Consider the following 8,991-nt stretch of genomic DNA (forward strand, 5'->3'; position numbering starts at 1 on the left):
TTCCGAACGAAAAACAAATCTTATGCCCATTGTTTAGTGATAGGTCAGACAACCAAGATGGAACAATAATTGCACCGCTGGCCTTGATGACTGCCGAATCCGGGCCAGTGTGTGAGCGAGCGAAAATCATTGCCAACCAGTAGGGTGCCCAGTCAATACCGAGAAAAAACCCGTACCGAGAATGCCACTACCAAGAATGGAAATGACCGAGAACGGACACAACCGAGAACGGACACCACCGACAATGTACACCACCGAAAATGCACACTACCGAGAATGAACACCACCGAGAACGGTCATTACCGAGAATGAACACCACCAAGAATAGACACAACCGAGAATGGACACCACCGAGAATAGACATTACCGAGAATGGACACCACCGATAACGGACATTACCGAAAATGCATACCACCGAGAATGGTCATTACCGATAATGGACACAACTGAGAACGGACATTACCGAGAATGGCCAATGCCGAGAATCTAACTTACTGAGACGGACGTTGTCGAACAGTGTTGGGAAGACTCGAGTCAACCTTATCGAATGACTTGACTTGACTCGAGTGACTTTGCAAAAATGAGTTGACTTGACTTGACTCGGCTCTTAAGAAATGTGAATTAACTCGTGACTCGGAGCAAAATTTACGAGTCAATTTCAAGTCATCAAGTAAACGGCGCCGATTAAATCTCTGCATCTTGTTTATGTTATTCGCGATGGCGCTATGCCGGTGTGACTTGTGAGAGAAATATCTTATTCACTGATTGTACCTTTCACTGATCCCCCTTGTTACATCACAAATGAATTGACCGAAAACGAAGTGATGACATAGCTTTCAATACAACATCCATTGTAGCAGTATATTTATTAAACTCGAAGACTTTTCGGGTGCCTCTTTTCAAGAGTTATCGGCACACTAAAGGGATTTAAACAGATTTAAAAGCAAAACCAAAAAGGCAAAGTATGACGGAACAATGAAAATCACAGACCATGAAATTCGCATTGTACCAATGGCAACAATAACAAACTATGAAGTATACGGACATACGGTAAACGGTACTATAGTAGCAGCACAATTTGTAAATAAACAATTACACGCACGGAACAACACGCACTAATGAGAAATTTGTAGGTTAAAGAGGAAATCTTTTTGTCTGCATAAAATAGGTTTGCTCAACTGAATAATAGTAGACTCCAACACTTTTAAATGAAACACAGACCTACCACGCGAAATGACAGTGAACATATTGTCATCATAGTGCTGTGCACAGGCAAGGTTTTCACTCAGATGCTGACCAATAGACACTTACGTGACCTTTGACACGAACCAATCAGGCTGCAGCGGGATGTAAACAAAGAACAAGCCCGGGCAAGCTTACTATGAGCTCTTATGGGAAAAGGTTGAAAAATGAAGGTTTTAAGCAAGATTACGTTGCATTGGGGATGACTGGCTTTAATGAATAGTAATAGCGTAGAACTAGTATGTGGTTGCAGCTTTTAATCTAGGATGAACATGAATGGTGGCAAGTACGCACCAGCGTGCTGTGTTCAAATGCACGGGTTTTTGACAACTTTTCTGATTAAGCGACGATTGTTGTATACTATACTATAGGATTGTGGCAATGCATATTTTGACGATTTCATAGGCTCCAGGTCTCGAGCAAAATTTTCAAGCATATCTCATGTTCAGAAATATATATACTATAAAATATAGCTGCTGCCACACATCACAATTTTTGTGTATTGAATATGAAACTTGAAAGCTATGGAGATTCTATCGAATTTATGGATTTGAGTGGAACAGCATCTTCTTCTAACACCGCGGAGAAAGCTACGAAGTATTTCATGGAGCGCTATGCACCAGTGTTGGGATGACTCGAGTCATGACTTGACTCGAGTCAGACTCGAGTCAACTTTTTCGTATGACTTGACTTGACTCGAGTCACTTTGCAAAAATGACTTGACTTGACTTGACTCGGTCCTTCAAAAATGTGGATTGACTCGTGACTCGGAGCAAAATTTACGAGTCAATTTCAAGTCATCATGCAAACGATGTCGACTAAATCAATTTATTTTGTGCATGTTCGGATTATTCACGATACGCCGTTGTCACTTGTGAGAGCAACCAGTCATTCACTGATTGTATGTTTCACTGATTCTACATTATTACATCACAAATACACTGACCACAAACGAAATGAGCACAGCTTGCGTTTTCGTAGTAGCAGATCAATTTAATAGCAATGTATCGCTGTTTATTGGACGGCTTTTTCCTTACATTGCACAACTTTTCCAACCCTCTTGTATGATTTAAATCGAACAAATATAGTTTATGCGTTTATATTCTCACGGATGTGTATAGATGGCTAGTGTACTATCAATTTCCTTCAACTTCTCGAGGCTTCGTATTCGATACTCTATTTTGGCTGATAATAAGGGAATGTAGCATGTAGCTCAGAGTTGTCATACTCAACTGACGTCGCGGGCCGGATTCAAATATTCAGATCACTATCGGGCCGCACCAGTCAAATGATTCCAAAATATTACTAACTCTTAACTCAATATATGCACTTTTTCGCATTCTCTGAATTGGGTGTCACTGTCAGCGATTTTCTCCTGACGATGACTAGAAATCACAACTCCGCTGTCGGGTGGTTATAATGTGGCCTAAGAACAGACTAGAAATGTGCAATCTTGAAGGAATATTTATTAGTAGTATTTCATACCACAAATTCGAGAAATGTGTTGGATAAAATCAACCTATACTCAGAATTGCTTCGCGCGGGACCGAATGAAATTATTTGGCGGGTCGTATGTTTGACACCCCTGATGTAGCTATATACAGTTACTGGCGTATTTTGTTAGCAGTTCTACGCGTGCGTGAGCGATACAACGCATTTTTGCATGTATATTTAACTTTATATTCGTTATTTGATTCAAGATATGGACCAATTGATCTCTCTTTTACACAGCTAGTAAAATATAATGAATTTCAATGATCACTCATACTTCGAAAATCCAATTTGACTTGAATTGTGACTTGACTCGTGACTTGACTTGACTTGACTTGACTCGAGTCACCACCAAAAAACGAGTGACTTGACTTGACTCGAATCACCTTTGAAAATCGATTGACTTGACTTGACTCGAGTCAAAATGTGCAATGACTCGAGATGACTCGTGACTCGAAGGTAGTGACTTGATCCCAACACTGCTATGCACACGATTTAGGGATAAAGATTGAGGAGACAATCCACTCTTTTTAGAAGCAATATTCTAGTGAACAGCCAATGTTATGGCAACTTGCGGAAAAGTGAGATAACACACTCAATGGAAATACACGTTCTCGGAAAATCCATTATTGATTCGTCTTGCACTTGTAAGACAGGGTAAGTAAGGAAAAAGACATTTTTTCAGAGACTTCTTCAATAGATATTTTAACCATGATTTATTTTCATATTAGGTTCTGATATATGCTCTCATGCATATGCATTGATTAAGACAATCCAGCACCTGAAGCTAAAAGGACTACATTGTGATTTGCATCAGCATCAGTGAGCTCCATCGTGATTGACAAGCAATCTCTCCACTGTACTCGCAACCGATCAACTCCTGCCACAAGGTAGATTTTGGTGTATCTGGTGTTTTCAGTTTTATAACATTCCATCAAACACAAATGATCCTAGAACATTTTCATCTGGAGAATTGTTCATTCAACAAATTGGGCATCTGAATGAGCTTCAATAATGCACACCACTGGAATATCTAGACATGCACTGTTGGTACAGACTGACCATGGCACCGCGCAATTACGATCCGTAGCATGCTATTAGGCATTACGATATTGACAATGGAACTGAATTTGCACAATTGCCGAATATGTTGCGTCATTCATTTTTAATTTTCAATGTTGAATTAGAGTATGCAATTAGTCCATATATATTTGGTTAGTTGTGATACACAATGCTGCATAGTATGACACCAGACAAAATTTTATACTCCTTGATTCTTCCGATCAGCTGTTCAATATGAATACGTTCTCTCGCCATCTTTCTTGTTGTGGAACAGTCTGGCTCAGGCATTTGAAGGAGTGTAAATCACGTGCAGGAATATTTAAATCTAGATTCAATTTCTTGATTTCAGACTCAATGGTGAATCCCTTTTCTGCCATGATAGCATTGCCTGGCTCACCATAGCTGAACTCCATCATTTTCTTACATTTCTTGTCGAATCCACATATTTAACTAATATTTCGATCTTAAATGCTCCCTGTAAATAGTTCCTGCACAAAAGTAAGTGTACCACAATCCATCAATCCTTTCAAAGTTGTATGTGATTTATTGACAGTCAATAATCATTGTAGATTTGAGAAATCATGAATGAATGCAAATGGTGCATTTTTAAGAACCACTTATCTACATGGCCAAAACGCGATTTAATGAAGCAGTTACATATGGCTGACCCAATAGTTAAATACTATGCTTACAGCAATACTATAAATTTGACGTCAGTAGGATAAGTCGGGCAATTCAGAAAGAATTTAATGTAGTCTAGCATAACATTTCTGCTTCTCCGCATCTTTTGACATTATCATGCTCCTCTGAGAACTGAACTTCACTAGCAATAATTGTCCGCCAATTTGTAATTTTCCTGGACAAGTTTACTGTTTTGTGCTTCTATACTTCTTCCAGAAATTTGATTTTCTTGCGTTTTATCCATCGACTTCCTCTTTCTGCAGCTTCATAAAAGATATCCATCAAGCCTGCACAAAATATATAATATGTTTATTTTACAGAGCAATACTGCTGTGCAGGCACCTATCAAGGCGTACTCGTCGACTCGTACAACGTATCACCGCTACCAATTTCAACTATTCGTCTCATTATTGAATATATTGTTTTCAACAATTTCAATACATTACACACCATCAAGCAACAAAACTGGAGTGGAATAAAATGAGACACACACCAAGTCGATTGTGGCATCAAGTGTGACTGCATTTCAGATTGGACTCATTTTGAAACACAGAATTGTTTCATCTAGATCAGTGGTTCCCAACCTTTTTGACCTATCGCCCCCTTTTCAAGGTCAATACCAATCATCGCCCCCCAAATTTTGTGTACCGAAAATTGGGCATACAAACCTGTAATCACCGGCGGGTTGACTAAAAAAAGGGTCAAATTTTCGGCTCGATGTCTAATTTGACACACTTTTGTAACTAAATTTCCGTGGGTTGACTAAAAAAAAATAAAAAAAATAAAATGTCAGCCGTTTTGACGCGTCATCGCCCCCCCGAATCGCCCCCTTCGCTATTTTCGCCCCCTTTGTCCATTTTCGCCCCCTTCGTCATTTTCGCCCCCCTAGAACGCCAAATCGCCCATGTTGGGAACCACTGATCTAGATTCTAGATTATGTCACGATTCAATATTTTTGGTACAATAATAGATGTCATTTTCTTAATAAAATGAGAATTCAGATGACTACAAGGAAGTCCACATGCCTTTATCCAGATTTTACATTCTTCCATGCATGTCATTGGCTCTGGGAAAGGTAAAAGCGCACACCAGGAACGGTCTGGGTAGCCATCTCCATGTTACGCAGGCTATTAGCACAGTATTTATCCTGATAGATACAATACACGAGCTAGAACAAAAAATGACGATTTCAGCCGGGAACAGATCATGTTGCCTAACATATATCATATTAATATGATCATTGAATATGCAGACAAGTGTCCAGTGTAACAGTAATTTGCTAGATAATGATACAGACTGTAGACTACTATATACAAATGTCGATTCCATAAATAGAACGCATATAACGCCACATAATGGATACCACACATATCCTGACTCAATATTCCTCTAATACATTCTATTCGCTACGACAATCCTATAGTATACGACTAAGGATAATACAGCAATAGTTGCTTCATCCGAAAAGTTGTCAGAAATTCATTCATTTGGACATACCATGCTGATGCGTGCTTGCCATCCTTCATGCTTATTGTAGGTTATAACACTGCATATACATACTAGCTCTACGTTATTACCATTCACCAAAGCCAGCTATTCCCAATTCAATGTAATTTTGCTAAAAACCTATATTTTTCAACCCTTTTCCATAAGAGCTCATAGTAAGCTTGCCCGGGCTTGTTCTTTGTTTACATCCTACTGCAACCTGATTGGTTCGTGTCAAAGGTCACGTAAGTGTCTATTGACGAAGCATATGCTTGGTAATCATCATAGCAGTCTGTTTTTTCAGCCAAGTTGCACTGACGTGCGAGCTCCGTGCGATTATTTGCGCATGTTTTGACCGAATCAATTTTGGGATATGCTGCTTAATACGCTCAAACAATCTTTGAGATGTACGTCCTACATACCTACTATCACAGTGGCACTTGTATTGGTAAACAACATTACTTGCATCAAAGGCAGGAAGTACATCTTTACGAGAGTTTGGTAACAAGGGTTTCGTCGTGTACACTACAAGCGTGTTAACGTATGTGTGTCCGTATACTTCATAGTTTGTTATTGTTGCCATTGGAACAATGCGAATTTCATGGTCTGTGATTTTGATTGTTGCGTCATACTTTGCCTTTTCGGTTTTGCTTTTAAATCTGTTTAAATCCCTTTAGTGTGCCGATAACTCTTGAAAAGAGTCACCCGAAAAGTCTTCGAGTTTAATAAATATACTGCTACAATGGATGTTGTATTGAGAGCTATATTCAAGTTCTGTACCACAAACCAGCTATTGAAGTGATGACAGCTCACGTTTATGTACTAGCAGTAGAATAATCTCATAGCAACGCATCTCTGTTTCTTAGACGGCTCAGTGCTTACATCGTGCAATGCTCATCTTAAACAACCCTCCTACATGATTTGAATCGAACAAATATAGTTTATGCTTTTATATTATCAATGATGTGTTGATGGGTAGTGTATTATACCATATCAATTTGTTTCAACTTTTCGACGCTTCGTATTCGATCCTGTATTTTAGCTCACGTATTTTATTAGCAGCCAGCTCTACGTCTGCGTGAGCGATACAACGCCTTTTTTGACTTTCTACTCGTTTTCTTATTCAAGATATATGACCAATCAATCTGTCTTTATCTAGCAAAATGTAATGGCTTTGAATCCTCACTCATACTTCATAAAATGTTCAATGACTCGAGATAACTCGTGACTCGAAGTTAGTGACTTGATCCCATCACTGTGTCGAAATATTAATGCCTGAGAATTGACACCGAAAGTGGCAAGGCCGAGGTGCACCTACACACGATCTGAACATAGGCATAACATGCCTTCGTTGCATAAATAGATACATGCATGTATAGCTGAATACATTGTTGATGTGTCGCTTTTTAAATACCAATTAACCTATTTTCACGCGATTCCTCGGGGTAAAATCCCATATGCGATTTGCCATAGTAGAAGCCATTGTGCGATTCGGGATAGTAAAGGCCCGTATGCGATTTGCCATAGTAGAAAACCATCTACATTTCCCCCACAAGCAATAGGGTGGTTCTTCGTTAATAATTTCTCGACCACAAGCCCAATCGAGATGCTGTTGCAGGCCTGTGCAAAGTGCGGCCCGCGGAGCGATTCTATGCCGCCCATCAAAGGTTGCTTGAAATTTAAAATATAAAACCTACTTTTTAACGTTGCTGCGTGGACTAAAACCATAGGAAGTATAAACTGAACCGGAAATTCGTTTACTATTAAGCCTGTTCATTAACATACCGTGATTACGCAGCCTATACGTAGCTCACCTAATCCAGATTCAAAGTAAAGTCAATGTACCAAATTATACCATTAGAATTAAAGCCACAATAAGTCACCAAACCTTCTTTGTTGCCATTGTCACATTACGCATTACAAGTTCTGTGTTTCAAATTGTTACATGATGTGTTTCCAAATCCATAATTCGTAAAACAAGTGAATCAGTGCTCATCATTTCTATGAATATATCACCACCCACAAATGATGTCAAAAAAGAAAGTCGGAAGTTGAAATTAAAAGATGGTTAATAACTGCAACCTTGGCTAAACGACGAGGCTATTTCGGCAAGCTGAACAGTGCACACGTCTCGGAAACCAGCTACCAAGACAATAAGCTATATATTATCCTCAGGACCGTAACTCACGCACCCCAAACCCTCCAATTAGATGGCGAGCTCGACGGGCGCCAAAAATTATTTCATGAATGATCATAAATTATTGGATATTTTTTTTGAAAATTTATGCAACTTCATTCAATTTTTTCTGGCGCTAGGCGCGATTTAGAGGTAAATTGTTTTTAGAATTGGACATTTCGGCGTTAGAAGGCACTGTAATTGCAACTGCTGATCAAATTAACTAAGTAAAGGGAAAAAACGCTCGACAGCGAGAAAACCTTGGCCGAAAAGGACTGCCCTTACGTTGACCGAAAACCACGAAGTCCAATTGTCCATAGGCAATATTTGCCGGTGAAGAAATACCAATCGGGAATCGGGTGCTTTTTTTAGATTGGTACTCTTTTGTGATTTCAATATCTTTTCTCGTAGCAGACGGGAGGTCACGAAATAACAACATGTAACAAAGTAATTATACCAACGGGACCTCGCGAATATTTCCAAGACAGTACCTCACTCAGCTCCAGCGGTAAAACTAAGTAGGCCACTACGTGGGTTGAGAGAGGTTAAAAAATATTGCAATATATATGCAATGACCAATATTATTAATCAATTGAATCATGAAACATGATAAAAATTCTGCGCTTCTCGCGATTAGGGCATTACCCTTGCCAATTAGTGTACTGTATACAAGACATCACGTGCATCGTGCATCTTGATGGGGGCTGATCTTGGGGTGAAGCCCCCAGGAGCTTGGTTTAGAACTCTATGGAGGGGGCAAGACCAACGTTTGGGGGGATGACGACGGGTTGTTTCCGCCATTCCAAATACATTTTAATGTATTGATAGAAAAACGCGGATAGGGGTTTAAAGAG

General features: G+C 39.4%; 2 long non-coding RNA genes across 2 annotated transcripts; one reads left to right on the forward strand and one right to left on the reverse strand.

Moving 5' to 3' along the window:
- The first annotated feature begins 1,610 nt into the window (after positions 1–1,610).
- LOC145441096 (uncharacterized) lies at positions 1,611–4,972 on the forward strand. The gene is made up of 3 exons (XR_013915732.1): positions 1,611–3,390; positions 3,465–3,623; positions 4,797–4,972. It is a non-coding gene; the product is annotated as an uncharacterized LOC145441096 (long non-coding RNA).
- LOC145441101 (uncharacterized) lies at positions 4,317–6,212 on the reverse strand. The gene is made up of 2 exons (XR_013915733.1): positions 5,502–6,212; positions 4,317–4,763 (listed from the first exon to the last, which is right to left on the reverse strand). It is a non-coding gene; the product is annotated as an uncharacterized LOC145441101 (long non-coding RNA).
- Positions 6,213–8,991: the final 2,779 nt, after the last annotated feature.

This window comes from Botryllus schlosseri, chromosome 1, assembly GCF_051294905.1.
Source record: "Botryllus schlosseri isolate E-star chromosome 1, Bs_hap1, whole genome shotgun sequence".
Lineage (NCBI taxonomy): Eukaryota > Metazoa > Chordata > Ascidiacea > Stolidobranchia > Styelidae > Botryllus > Botryllus schlosseri.